The sequence below is a fragment of the Oryctolagus cuniculus genome, chromosome 16 (assembly GCF_964237555.1).
Source record: "Oryctolagus cuniculus chromosome 16, mOryCun1.1, whole genome shotgun sequence".
NCBI classification, from domain to species: domain Eukaryota; kingdom Metazoa; phylum Chordata; class Mammalia; order Lagomorpha; family Leporidae; genus Oryctolagus; species Oryctolagus cuniculus.
The window spans coordinates 3,167,400-3,183,007 of NC_091447.1; the positions used below are offsets into that span (position 1 = coordinate 3,167,400).

Consider the following 15,608-nt stretch of genomic DNA (forward strand, 5'->3'; position numbering starts at 1 on the left):
GGTTACAAGCCTTTTATTAGGTTGCATTTTCTTAAATTAGAAGTTACTATAGACCATCTCAAACTACAATCTTCTGCAAACCAGGACAGTTACACTTGCACATAACTTGATGAAGCAGGCAATGGGCTAGAACGAATTTAGTTTTATGAAATTGTACTTCACAAATCAGAAGTGCATTAATGGGGCTGGCGCTGTGGTGCAGTGGGCTAAGCCTCCACCTGCAGTGATGGCATCCCATACAGGCACCTATTTGTGTCCCAGCTGCTCCTCTTCCAATCCAGCTCTCTGCTAATGTGCCTGGGAAAGCAAAGGAAGATGGTCCAAGTGCTTGCAAGGGCCCTTGCCTCTGCATGGAAGACCCCAAAGAAGCTCCTGGCTTTGGATCGGCCCAGCTCCAGCTAAAACAGCCAATTGGGGAGCAAACCAGTGGATAGAAAATCTTTCTCTCTGTCTCTCCCTCTCCTTGTAACTCTACCTCTCAAATAAATGAATAAAATCTTTAAAAAAATTAAAAGTGCATTAATGAATAGTAATATACAAATGTATAAGTATTTTATATACTAATATGTATGCATATATACTGATGAGCCCTTACAAAAATCTAATGTCCTTAGAAAATCTATTTTCTTGGCCGGCGCTGCAGCTCAATAGGCTAATCCTCCGCCTGCAGCACCGGCACACCAGGTTCTAGTCCTAGTCGGGGTGCCGGATTCTGCCCCTGTTGCTCCTCTTCCAGCCCAGCTCTCTGCTGTGGCCCAGGAAGGCAGTGGAGGATGGCCCAAGTGCTTGGGCCCTGCACCTGCATGGGAAACCAGGAGAAGCACCTGGTTCGTGGCTTTGGATCAGTGTGGTGTGCTGGCCACAGCGTGCCAGCTGCAGCGGCTATTGTGGGGTGAACCAACGGAAAAGGAAGACCTTTCTCTCTGTCTCTCTCACTGTCCACTCTGCCTGTCAAAAAAAAAAAAAAAGAAAGAAAGAAAAAGAAAATCTATTTTCTGAAGATCTTTGCTTTCCATCTTCCCAAATACAAAGGAACTTCAAAAGTTCACAGAAAAATGGAATTTTAACATGCTTTCATGCAAAAAAAAATTCATCTATAGTGTATCATACTATACATTTCCCAAGCTTTTCAAAGACTACACATACCATGGAAGTTCTAATAGAAAACACAATACATGATAAAAGATGGCCATGTAGGCCTGTAAGAATTACTACCAAAATGTCTTCTCTTTGGGGTCTATCAACAAAGCTTCCTGTAGTCCCCAGTTCACTGTCCCATTTTTCTTCACAAATATTCCCCTCCCTAAATCTTTCCTAGCAATCACAATGTGCTGAGTTCCCTTAGGTGCAGTCATGCCTTTCCTTCAATGAGAGGTACATAGAAATGGAGTGAGCAGGGCAGTTGTTCTGTCCAGTGATCAAGACACTGGTTAAGACACCCAGGTTTCATGTTGGACTGCTTGGCTTTGACATCTGCCTCTGCTTTTGGTTCTAGCTCCCTGCTAATATGCACTTTGGCAGGAAGCAGTGATGGTTCAAGTGGGGCCCTGCCACCCGTGCGAGAGACCCAGATTGAATTTTCAGCTCCAGGCTTCACTCTTTGGTCTAGGGCCATCAGAAGCATTTGAGGAGTGAGTCAAAGAATGGAAGTCCTCATGCTCTGTCTCTTAAATAAAAATTTTAACAAGACAAGGAAATGGTATGAGCAATGTCCATGAGAGAATGGCTGTGTACTCTGCTTCCACTTTCTCCTTCCTGCTGGGTGGAATGAAAGAAGGGCCATGCGGTGGGGATAGCAAAGAAAGCTGGGTGGATCCAGCCTCAGTGAATTCTAAAAAATTCTAGGGAACTCTGAACATGCAACTTCATTTGTCGAAGAGAATAAAGCCTTATGTTTTTAAATCATTGGTATTATTTGCTGTCATGTGCTTTGAAGCTCAGATCTAATCCATACATAGTCTTAGCTACCAACAATTTCCAGCTCTATCTTGTCTAATAAAAATCACATGTGAACATGTGATCTGAATGAACTGTAGCTCATTTCCTACAATTTTGCTAACTCGTTTTGCACCCTTGCCCTTAGTTGTTTCTGTTTTCTCCTTTAACCCCAAATATTAACAGCCTTGCTGACCTATATTATGATTGTCCCACATTGTAATCTGAGCTACTAGCTTCCCAGTTCTCCTCCTCGTTTGGACACTGAGGTTTATTCTTCTGCATTTCCCTCTGTGTCATCTTCTTCCTTGGTTTTCAGCTTCTTAGGCTGAAGTCAACCCCCAAATAACTTCTGTAGATATGTGCCTAGGACAAATACAGTGTTTTGCTAAACTTAAATCTTTATTAAACTAATTGATGGGAATTATATACCACTGTAGTTTAATAACTTTCACTACTTTAAGATTTCTATTTGTTTATATAAACAGAACAGATTTTTTATATTTTATATACAACTTTAAGCAATGCTGATACTTCCCTCCTCTCCTTTTTTTCTTTTAATTTCTGTGTTGACATACTTTCAATCTACTTTATAAACAGAGGCTTAATCCCCCACTGAATAAAGAATCCAACAATACTAGGCCATAAAGCAAGTCTCAGCAAATTCAAAAGAATTAGAATCATACCATGCAGCTTCTCAGACCACAGTGGAATGAAGTTAGAAATTAGCAACTCAGGAATCCCTAGAGCATATGCAAACACATGGAGACTGAACAACATGCTCCTGAATGAACAATGGGTCATAGAAGAAATCAAAAGAGAAATCAAAAATTTTCTGGAAGTAAATGAGGATAACAGCACAATATACCAAAACTTATGGGATACAGCAAAAGCAGTGTTAAGAGGAAAGTTTATATCAATAGGTGCCTACATCAAGAAATTGGAAAGGCACCAAATAGATGAGCTTTCACTGCATCTCAAGGATCTAGAAAATCTGCAGCAAACCAGACCCAAATCTAGTAGGAGAAGAGAAATAATTAAAATCAGAGAAGAAATCAACAGGATTGAATCCAAAAAAACATTACAAAAAATCAGCCAAATGAGGAGCTGGTTTTTTGAAAAAATAAACAAAATTGACACCCCATTGTCCCAACTAACTAAAAAAAGAAAAGACCCAAATCAATAAAATCAGAGATGAAAAAGGAAACATAACAACAGACACCACAGAAATTAAAAGAATCATCAGAAATTACTACAAGGACTTGTATGCCAGCAAACAGGAAAATCTATCAGAAATGGATAGATTCCTGGACACATGCAACCTACCTAAACTGAACCAGGAAGACATAGAAAACCTAAACAGACACATAACTGAGATGGAAATTGAAACAGTAAAAAGGCCCTCCCAACAAAGAAAAGCCCAGGACCAGATGGATTCATTGCTGAATTCTACCAGACATTTAAAGGAGAACTAACGCCAATTCTCAAACTATTCAGAACAATCAAAAAAAGAGGGAATCCTTCCAAATTCTTTCTATGAAGCCAGCATCACCTTAATTCCTAAGCCAGAAAAAGATGCAGCATTGAAAGAGAAAAGGGATATTGTAGACCAATATCCCTGATGAACATAGATGCAAAAATCCTCAATAAAATTCTGGCCAATAGAATGCAACAACACATCAGAAAGATCATCCAACAAGACCAAGTGGGATTTATCCCTGGTATGCAGGGATGGTTCAATGTGCACAAAACAATCAATGTGATACACCACATTAACAGACTGCAGAAGGAAAACCATATGATTATCTCAATAGATGCCGAGAAAGCATTTGATAAAATACAACACCCTTTCATGATGAAAACTCTAAGCAAACTGGGTATGGAAGGAACATTCCTCAATACAATTAAAGCAATTTATGAAAAACCCATGGCCAACATCCTATTGAATGGGGAAAAGTTGGAAGCATTTCCACTGAGATCTGGTACCAGACAGGGATGTCCACTCTCACCACTGCTATTCAATATAGTTCTGGAGGTTCTAGCCAGAGCTATTAGGCAAGAAAAAGAAATTAAAGGGATACAAATTGGGAAGGAAGAACTCAAACTATCCCTCTTTGCAGATGACATGATTATTTAGGGGACCCAAAGAACTCTACTAAGAGACTATTGAAACTCATAGAAGAGTTTGGCAAAGTAGCAGGATATAAAATCAATGCACAAAAATCAACAGCCTTTGTATACACAGGCAATGCCATGGCTGAGGAAGAACTTCTAAGATCAATCCCATTCACAATAGCTACAAAAACAATCAAATACCTTGGAATAAACTTAACCAGGGATGTTAAAGATTTCTACAATGAGAATTACAAAATCTTAAAGAAAGAAATAGGAGAGGATACCAAAAAAATGGGAAAATCTTCCATGCTCATGGATTGGAAGAATCAATATCATCTAAATGTCCATTCTCCCAAAATCAATTTATACATTCAATGCAATACCAATCAAGATACCAAAGACCTTCTTCTCAGATCTGGAAAAAATAATGCTGAAATTCATATGGAGAAACAGGAGACCTCGAATAGCTAAAGCAATCATGTACAACAAAAACAAAGCTGGAGGCATAACAATACCAGATTTCAGGACATACTACAGGGGAGTGGTAATCAAAACAACATGGTACTGGTACAGAAACAGATGGATAGACCAATGGAACAGAATTGAAACACCAGAAATCAACCCAAACATCTACAGCCAACTTATATTTGATCAAGGATCCAAAACCAATCCCTGGAGTAAGGACAGTCTATTCAATAAATGGTGCTGGGAAAACTGGATTTCCACATGCAGAAGCATGAAGCAAGACCCCTACCTTTCACCTTACACAAAAATCCACTCAACATGGATTAAAGACTTAAAGCGATGACCTGACACCATCAAATTATTAGAGAGCATTGGAAAAACCCTGCAAGATATAGGTACCGGCAATGACTTCTTGGAATACATCCCAGAAGCACAGGCAGTCAAAGCCAAAATTAACATTTGGGATTGCATCAAATTGAGAAGTTTCTGTACTTCAATAGAAACAGTCAGGAAAGTGAAGAGACAACCGACAGAATGGGAAAAAATATTTGCAAACTGTGCAACAGATAAAGGGTTGATAACCAGAATCTACAAAGAAATCAAGAAACTCCACAACATCAAAACAAACAACCCACTCAAGAGATGGGCCAAGGACCTCAATAGACATTTTTCAAAAGAGGAAATCTAAATGGCCAACAGACACATGGAAAAATGTTCAAGATCACTAGCAATCAGGGAAATGCAAATCAAAACCACAACGAGGTTTCACCTCACCCCGGTGAGAATGACTCACATTCAGAAATCTACCAACAATAGATGCTGGAGAGGATGTGGGGAAAAAGGGACACTAACCCACTGTTGGTGGGAATGCAAACTGGTGAAGCCACTATGGAAGTCAGTCTGGAGATTCCTCAGAAACCTGAATATAACCCTACCATTCAACCCAGCCATCCCACTCCTTGGAATTTACCCAAAGGATATTAAATTGGCAAACAAAAAAAACGGTCTGCACCTTAATGTTTATTGCAGCTCAATTCACAATAGCTAAGACCTGGAGTCAACCTAAATGCCCATCAACAGTAGACTGGAAAGAAATTATAGGATATGTATTCTATAGAATACTATACAGCAGTCAAAAACAATGAAATCCGTTCATTTGCAACAAAATGGAGGAATCTGGAACACATCATGCTGAGTGAAATAAGCCAGTCCCAAAGGGACAAATATCATATGTTCTCCCTGATCAGTGACAACTGACTGAACACCAAAAAGGAAACCTGTTGAAGTGAAATGGACACTATGAGATACGGTGACTTGATCAGCCATAGCCCTGACTGTTGATGAACAACTTAATATGTTATCCCTCTTAGTATTTTTTTTGTCTGTTCTACTTAATACTATTGGTTGAATTCTGTAATTAATACACAGTTATTCTTAAGTGTTGAAATTTAACTGAAAAGTGATCTCTGTTAAATATAAGAGTGGGAATAAGAGAGGGAAGAGATGTACAATTTGGGACATGCTAAATTGGACTTGCCCCAAATGGTGGAGTTAGAAACTTGTCAGGGGATTCCAATACAATCCCATCAAGACGGCATGTACCAATGCCATCTCACTAGTCCAATTGATCAATTTCTGTTCACAATTGATCATAATGAAAGGACTAAGAGTCAAAGGGATCATATAAACAAGACTAGTGTCTGCTAATACTAACTGATAGAATAAAAAAGGGAGAGAACGATCCAACATGAGAAGCGAGATACTCAGCAGACTCATAGAATGGCGGATGTCCTAAACAGCACTCTGGCCTCAGAATCAGCCCTAAAGGCATTCGGATCTGGCTGAAAAGCCCATGAGAGTATTTCTGTCATGGAAAGCCAAGACACTCTGGCAAAAAAATAAACAAATGACCTAAATGAAAGATCTCTGTGAGATCCCAGTGGAAAGAACGGGTCTTCAAAGAAGGAGGTTCCTTTCTCTGAAGGGAGGAGAGAACTTCCACTTTGACTATGACCTTGTCTAAATATGATAAGAGTCGGTGAACTCAAAAGGCTTCCATAGCCTTGGAAACTCATGACTGGAGCATAGGGAGATTACAGATGCTATAAACAGGAGTGTCAATTTGTAAAGTCAACAACAGGAGTCACTGTGCACTTACTCCTCATGTAGAATCTCTGTCCTTAATGTGCTGTACATTGTGATTTAATGCTATAACGAGTACTCAACAGTATTTTTCACTTTGTGTTTCTATGTGGATGCAAACTGTTGAAACCTTTACTTAATGTATACTAAACTGATCTTTTGTATATAAAGAGAATTGAAAATGAATCTTGATATGAAAGGAAGGGGAGAGAGAGTGGGAAAGGGGAGAGTTGCGGGTGGGAGGGAAGTTATGGGGGGGAAAGCCACTGTAATACATAAGCTGTATTTTGGAAATTTATATTCACTAAATAAAATAAAATAAAAAGACGCCACGTGGATGCCCACATTCTACATCAGTGAGCTGGGTTCAAGTCCTAGCTCTCCTTCCAAATCAGCTTCCTGCTGATGCACAACTTTGGAGGCAGTGGATGACGGCACAAGTACGTGGGACCCTGCCACCCACGGGGAGACCCAGGCTGAGGTCCTGGCTTCTTCTGTGCCATAGCTCAGGCCCAAAGGTTGCAGGCATGTGGGGAGTGAACTGGTAATGGGAGATGATCTGTCTCTCTTAGCCTCCTTGCCTTTCAAATACATACATCTCTGGGTAAAGTTAAGCCACTTCTCCAATTCTTTTTTTTTCCTTAGGATTTTATTAATTTATGTGAGAGTGCTGCTGGGCACAGGTGGGGACGGGGACTTGAGTCTCTGTGTTCAGTACTGTGCTCAGACGAGTTCTGCAGGCCCTCCTGCTACCTGCAAGGGCCTTCCCTTCTCCTGTGCACAGTGAGGGCTCTGCACCCCTCCCTGTGGCAGCTGCTCTGATTGACAGCTCAAGGGCACTGGGAAGCTGCTTCTCCCACAGGATTCCTGGGGCAGGCTCCAGGAGGAAGGCTGTTTTATTCACATGGATTAAAAAAGGACAAAGAGAACAGACTGACAATGAAATGCCCCAGGCCATGGAGCTGGCAGTAAGGGAGGTGGGCTCCCTGCTCAGCTCTCAAGGTGTTCAATAAGGAGCTGACCCCATGTCCAACCCTAGCTTTCAACATTGGGGTGACCATACCCTACTGCTTACCATCTCCCTGCCACCCCACCCTGCTCCAACCCCACCCCCGGTATCTACAACCAGCTGAAGGCAGGCAATCTAGGAAGAACAGAGCTGGAGACTCCACAGGGTTCGGCCCACTGAGACACAGGGCAGGACAAGCAGACAATAGGAGGTTCAGGAGTGCCCCAAGGACTCATGGGTGGAGTCCTGTCCCTCGGTCACTCTGCATGTCACCACAAACCTAGCAAGGGCTGAATGGCGTGACCAGTGGCATGAGGGGCTCAGATCAGTGGTGCACACAGAACACGTGCAACACCAGGAGTCTGGGGAACAATCAAAAAGGGCAGGGATTGAAAGAGTCATCACCCTGATGGGGAGAATCCAGGCTGAGGACCTCTGGTCCTCAGAGAGCATGGCCCTGTCCCCAGCTTCCCCAGAAGTCAGGCTGTGTCTCAGAGCCACTCTGCACGGGTCAAGCCTTAGATATTGCAGTACCATCAGGGACACACATGGGCTTCCTTCAGTGTGCACATCAGAGCTGTGAGATGGGTACTCGGGGAGTCAGCCACCATCAGCTACAAAGAGCTACACATGAGGCCACTGAGTCTGGGCATCTGTATCCCAGTTTTGGGCTTAAGAGAGGAACCACTCTCCAGGTGCCTGTGGGTGGGAGGAGCCACACTTCAGGGGCTGGTACAGGGCACCCAATGCACAGGGAGCGGCTCATGGACCCAGGGTATGATGGGAGCTATTGCTTCTCATTGTCCACATCTGGGCAGGCGAGGGCGCCAGCTTCACTGGGACACGATCCCCAGGGACCAGACAGGAGGATGGGGTGCCCTGAGAGGGACAATGACCTTGCAGGGACAGAAGCCTGCAAGGACGGGGGAGCAGGACTAGCCCAGCTGTGATGAAGGCTGTACCTTTGTACCTGCTGTGGCAAGCGTTCCCTCTGTTTGTGCTACAGGGCCAACAGGGCTACAGTGTGCACAGGGCATGGCTTAGAAGTGCAGCAGGCAGCACCCACTGGGATTCTGCAGACATCTTGTGTGAGAGGAGGGGACTCAGTTGAGGAGCCACAGGAATTTACCTCACCTGGAGACCTGGGGGGCCCAGCAACAACCCCAACATTCCAGAGTTGAGTCTGAGCCAGCTCACTTGGATAAGAGTATCATAGGAAGATGTTCCTGTGTTGTCTCCCACGATGCCGAAGCCCAGGTCCCAAGAAACCCTGCTGCACGTGCCTTGCCCAGTGGTGGGGACACTGGGACAGCCATCACCCCCGATGCACCTGGCGCGTCAAACAGAAAAAGTCCAGGGTGAGTCCGGAAGCAGGACAGGTCTCTGCCAGCCAAGAAAACCTGAGGCCAGCCAAAAGACCAGCCACTGAGACCCCACTGGGAGCCCATAGGCCCCTGGGTGTGGGGGGGCAAGGGGCCACTTCACCCTCAGAGGAGGGAGGCTGGACTTCAGAGGCAGAGGCAGCCTGAAGCCCAGAGCTGCTGGCTCTGTAGGGATCTCTGGGACTCCCTCTTTCCTGCCAATCTCTGCTCTTGTCTACTAGGTCCAGGACAGGTCAGCCTCGTGACTGGCACACCACAGCAGGCTAGGGATCGCCAGCAGCCTGGACGTGTGTCAGCCCCCTTTCATCGATGACCTGTGTGTGGTGGGGGAGTGGTCAAACTCGCCCACAGCTCCGAAGCCCCCGTATCAGGCATTCCCCCAGGCACACAAACCACCTGAGGACCCCCTCAGTCACTTAATCTTGGTAAAGGCCCAGATAGAGCCCAGGGGGTCCACAAATGCCCATCTCACAGCGGAGGCAGTGGGGCCCAATGGATCTGTCTGTTCCAGATGGGAAGCAAGGTCAGGGCCAAGCCTGGCACCTGACCTCACGGCTGTGGCGGAGCAGTGCCCTGATCTTCAAGCAACACCCCCGCTGGAACAGTGCTGGCCCTCCAACAATGAGCCCTGGCACAAGGATGCATGGGGGACAGCTGTGTCCCCGGGGGCTGAGCAGGGCTCAGTGGAGGCCCTGACACAAGAGTCTCTGGGGATGGTGGGCCTGGAGCCAGGGGTGTGTGGGGCAGTGGAGCCCAGGGGCCCCGTGTCCCGAGCTACAGACAAGGAAGCTGCAGGGGCACCAGACGCAGCACTGGCCCCAGCCTCAGTCCCAGCTCCTGCAGTCCCTTCTGCTTCAGCCCCAGTGCCACACCTGCCCTTCCCTGCCCCCGTGATCCTTTATTTCTCTTTACTCCTCCCCATTGTGTTCCTTTTCTCTACCTTATTGCCCCTGTACCTCAATGAAATTTAATTTGTTACCCACTGTGAAATGTACAATTCACACCGTGCGAGCTCCCCAGGCTATGCCCTCCCCACCCAAATCTCACTGCACAATGGCCCCAATGCCAAGGACCGAGAGTCTCTGGAGAGGACACTGGCACCTCCCCAGGGCAGAGCCAGGGTTGTCCATCAGACAAAGAGCACCAAACGCTGGGAAGGCCAAGTAAGCAATGAACAGGGAGACACTGTCATGGCTGGGGCAGCATCTCCTCATGGTCAGGGACATGGACCATAAGGTCAGACAGAACTGACCTGCAGTGGGTGTTCTCACTGCAGCCTCAGTGTCCTCATCTGTGAAATGGGATGGCAGCCCTGCCCACAGCCATCACTGGGACAGGGAATGCGATACACTTCACCTCCCTGCACACACTGGGAGCCCCCAGCTTCCGGGATGAGGGGTGCACAGGGAGTGGGTTGGGGCTTCAATTGAGGGAACAGAATCAGGTCCAGGGGCACACTCAAACAACATCTGTCACAGTCTCTGTCCCTGTGATCAACAATGGGTCTGCCAGTGGCAGCAGAGCAGGGATTTGCTCACTGCACAGGTGACAGAGGGGGCCTTGTCCAGGACCCCATGTGACCCAGACTGCCTGGTGTGCAGGGGACATGGGTGGGTCTTGGCTGGGTTGATGACACAGAGGATGTCCCCAAGCAGTCCCCAAGGACTGCTCCTTCCCTGAGCTCCTGGGATTTCCGGGCCCCTGGCCAGGAGCACTGGGCCTCATGTCTCAGCCATGTGGAGGTACTGCATTCTCCCCTTTGTAGATGAGGAACCCCCAGAGAAGGAAGCCTCACCCCGGTCAGGGTTGTTTTGAACCCAGATTAGGACTCCCTTCCCCAACGTGAGCCCGGCCTGTGGGCCCCCATGACCCTGTGGGCAAACAAGAGGGCAGCACAGCAGGGAGCACAGGGATCAGGAAGGGTGTGAGTTTCCCCAACAGTTCACAAGCTGGGGATTTTTGTATCCAGTTTGTCCGCTGATCCACTAGGGCTGAGGGGTGCCTGTGGAGGAGGAAGCCGGGGCACAGGAATGCTGACCTGTGTGTGTGTTCCTGGGAATGGCCTGCATCACACCCAGTGATATCATTGTCCCCCCACAGTCCTTCTGGAAAATGTCACAGATCACCACCAGTCTGTGCCCTGCACACTTCAATGGAACCCAGGTGCAGTCCACCTGGAATAGTGAGTAGTCTTAGGTGCACGTGACATGAGAGTTCCTAGTAGCTCAGGTTCGCAGCTCTAGCATGGAGAGGTCAAGGGAACTGTGCTCCCCACACTGGCCTGCTGCAGATGACACATGGGAGGGCACTCAGATCTGAGACATCAACATTCAGAACAGCAGAGGACATGAGGTCAGGCTCCTTGCAGGCCCAGACCCCAAGGCCAGATCACAACCACCCTTGGGGCATTCAGGACTGCAGGAGGCTCTTCCTGGCAGCAACCTGCCACACAGGATGTTACAGCACACAGCTAGGTTCCTGTCCCAGTTTTTATGTTCTGTGTGTGGTAAGCCTATGTTGACAGCTTGGCTTTTCCCAGTTACATTCATGTTCTCCTGTGTCACCATGCAAAAGTGCTTTAAGAAAGTTCAGAGTCATCTCTCATCCTGAGCATTCTTGCCCTGTGCCCAGCTACTGCCCCACATGCTGACTAGGGGACCCACTCAGGCCCCTCCCCTCCGGGTCATCTGCACTCTCAGGGTTCATGTTCTGCTGTATTCACCCGCCCCGCACTTCACAAATGCCCGCAAGACCTTCCCAGTGTCACATGCCAACCATGACACAGGACAGGCTCCTCCAGTACCAGCCTGGCTCGTTCCCGTCATTCCTTGCTTCTGCCTGCTTTTCCCCATCGCCCGAGTCCTACACATCCTCTCCTTCTGAGTGTCACCTCCCTACCTGCACATACCCTTGGGACAGCTCAATTCCACCTAAATCATGGGAAAAAAAACTAAAACAGGGATCCTGAGTTCTGATGCAGGTCGGGAAGGTAGACTCGGGGACCAGTTCCAACGTGGTTTCCCCTCTCTCTGATACAGGGGTCCCAAGAGGCAGTTCCATCCTTTAACAAGAACCCCTGGAAGGTTTTAGACACCTAGGCCTACGGGGCTGGCATTGGGGCCCACAGGGTAAAGCCCCACCTGTAGGGCCGGCATCCCACTTCAGAACCCCAGTTCCGGTCTTGGCTGCCCTGCTTTCATTCCAGCTCCCTGCTAACATACCTGGGAGAGCAGCGGAAGTTGACCCAAGTGCTCAGGTGCCTGCCACCTGTGTGCAAGGCCCAGAGATGTTCCAGGCTCCTGGCTTCAGCCTGACTCAGCCCCAGCCAGCGAGGGCATTTTGGAGATTAAATCGGCTGATCAGAGTCGTCCTTCTGTATCTCTCTCCCTATCCCTCCCTCTAACTCTGCCTTTCAAATAAAAAACCGACAAGAAAATAAAAGAAATCCAGGGCTGGCATTGTGGCACAGTAGGTTAAGCATCCGCCTATGGCACCGAGATACCATATGGGCACCGGTTTGAGTCCCAGCTACTCCACTTCCGATCCAGCTCTATGCTAAGGCCTAGGAAGGCAATGGAACATGGGCCTTGTGCTTGAACCCTTTACCCATGTGGCAGACCTGGAAGAAGCTCCTAGCTCCTGGCTTTGGATCGGCTTAGCACCAGCTATAATGGCCATTTGGGGACTGAACCAGTGGATCAAAGCCTTCTCTCCCTGTCTCTCTCTCTACTCTTTCTCTACCGTAATTCTGCCAGTGAAGTAAATAAATCTTAAAAAAAAAAAAAAAAAAAACTTGACCCCAAACTTAGATGAAAGTGGCTTAACTACTGGGTCGGCACTGTAGAGTAGTAGGTAAAGCTTCCACCTGTGGCACCAGCATCCCATATGGGCACTGGCTTGTGTCCTGGCTGCTCCACTTCCATCCAGCTCCCTGTTGATGGCCTGGGAAAGCAGTGAAGATGGCACAGGTCCTTGGACCTCTGCACCTACATAGGAGACCTGGTAGAAGCTCCTGGCCCCTGGCCTCCAATTAACCAAGTAAGGATGCTGTGACCATCTGGAGAGTGAACAAGCACATGGAACACCTGTCTCTCCCTCTCTAGGTCTGTACTCTACTTCTCAAATAAATAAATAAAATATTAAAGCAGCAGCAGATGCAGCTTAACTCCCCCCAGAAACTTCTCACATGATGTCTTTACTATACAGAGTACACTAAAATAGCATCTTTCCAGGCTTTAGATGGGGGACAGGAGAGCTCCCCACAGGTGAGAGGCACTGGCCTGTGCAATCTAAACCACTCTACATCACCAGTGCTGCAACCGTCAGCACCAACCCCAGCAGATGAGCTTGTCCCTAATCCTTCACGGAAGGACATTCCCACAACAGGGAAATAGCCATTAGTATTGGGCATTTCCCAGCATGCACAAACCACCTGTTGTCCCCCTCAGGAACACACTGTTGGTAAAGGCCCAGATAGACCCCAGGGGGTCCGCAAATAACCATCTCACAGTGGAGGCAGTGGGGCCTGATGACTTTGGCTATATCAGTCATGAAGAAAGGTCAGGGCCAGGCCTGGAACCTGACCTCACGCTGCGGTGGAGCAGAGTCCTGACTTTCAAGCAATACCCCCACTGGAGCAGTGCTGGCCCTCCAACGATCAGCACTGCAGTGGGTGTTCTCATTGAGCTTCAGTGTCCTCATCTGTGAAATGAAATGGCAGTCCTGACCACAGCCATCACCGGGACAGGGAATGCGATGCACTGCACCTCCCTGCACACACTGGGAGCTCCCAGCTTCCAGTATGAGGGGTGCACAGAGAATGGGTAAGGAGTTCTTAACTGAGGGCACGGGATTGGGTCCAGGGGCCACACACACACACAGAAGCAATCACAGTCTCTGTCCCTGTGCTCAACAATGGGTCACAGGTACAAGAAGCAGTGGAGGGATTTGTTCACTGCACTGGAGACCGAGGGGGCCTAGTCCAGGACCCCATATGACCCAGATGGTCTATTGTGCAGGTGAGATGGGTGGTCTTGGCTGGAAAGATGGAGACAAGGATGTCCCAAGGACAGTGACCACGTTCCACTGGAACAGGCTCTGTTTCCATACAGGAAGTGCACCCCACACTTTCATAATCTTCCACTGCTGTGTGGTTCTGGCTTACAGACGAAGAACCTGTCAGTCCCAGAGAGCACACAGGTAGAACACAGTGATACACATGTACTGAGGGACACTTTTGACCTCTGGAGACCAGCTCCCCTACCTACAGGTGGACTGAAGTGGTCCCAACAGACATATGTGCACCAGCAAGAGCTCTGGCACCCAGGACTTTCCCAAAACCCAGCGTGCTACCCTCAATTTCACAGAGCAGAACCAGGAAGACAGATGTCTGGACCTGGAAAGTCTTCTGAATTTCCCTGGTGATCTAGAGGTTGTTGTGCACGTGGGGGCCTGTGCTACATCAGTAAACAAAGAGAAAGTCCTTTCTGTCTACTCACCCCTGATTAGACTTGTGCATCTATGCAGGAGACTTGAGCAGGCCTAGAGAAGGGAGCATCTGGGCAGACTTACAAACACAGCAAATGATGCTCTACACACCCAGTGGCCCTGGCAGAAAATGATCCTCCATGCCTCTCATGTAGTTTTTCACCTCATGAATTCCAAAATGAAACCTAAAATAAAGCATCTAAAACATAAATGTTAAGAGTCAAAAATATAAATCAATTAGACAATTTACAAAATCTTTCTAACTTGGAGTGACTCGCAGATTATGAGTACATCACAACTATGATACATAATAAAAAGATAAATGATAATTTCTCCAAATCTCAAACAATTTTAATTCAAGAAACGCATTTTCAAAGTGAAAAAAGAACACAGAGATTCAGACAAAATATTTTAAAATCATGTATCTGGGCCGGCGCCGTGGCTCACTAGGCTAATCCTCCGCCTTGCGGCGCCAGCACACCAGGTTCTAGTCCCAGTCGGGGCGCCAGATTCTGTCCCAGTTGCCCCTCTTCCAGGCCAGCTCTCTGCTGTGGCCCGGGAGCGCAGTGGAGGATGGCCCAAGTACTTGGGCCCTGCACCCCATGGGAGACCAGGATAAGTACCTGGCTCCTGCCATCGGATAAGCGCTGTGCGCCGGCCACAGTGCACCGGCTGTGGCGGCCATTGGAGGGTGAACCAATGGAAAAGGAAGACCTTTCTCTCTGTCTCTCTCTCTCACTGTCCACTCTGCCTGTCAAAAAATAAAAAAAAGGAACCTAGCATATAAATGGGTTAAATTCTCCACTTAAAGGATACAGACTGGCTGAATGGATAAATACCAACACAAAATATACTGCCTGGAAGAAATCCATTTCAGACACATTATATAATGATAAAAGAATCAGTCAAAAAGAGGATATAACAACTGTAAATACATACATGCACCTGAAAACTAGACCACCTAAGCATGTAATGCAAACAACATTGGATCTAAAGGGAGGTAGAGACCCTACAGCAATAGGAGCTGGGGACTTCAACATCCCACCTGTCAATGGACAGATCATCTAGGCAGT

General features: G+C 47.3%; 1 long non-coding RNA gene across 1 annotated transcript in view; it reads right to left on the minus strand.

Annotated features, from left to right (window-relative positions):
* Positions 1-15,407, minus strand: part of LOC138845845 (uncharacterized) — a 93,304-nt gene extending 77,897 nt beyond the window's left edge. Inside the window, exon 1 of the long non-coding RNA XR_011383034.1 lies at positions 8,801-15,407. This is a non-coding gene — a long non-coding RNA (uncharacterized lncRNA). The remainder of the gene's footprint in view (positions 1-8,800) is intronic.
* Between the last annotated feature and the right edge of the window lie 201 nt (positions 15,408-15,608).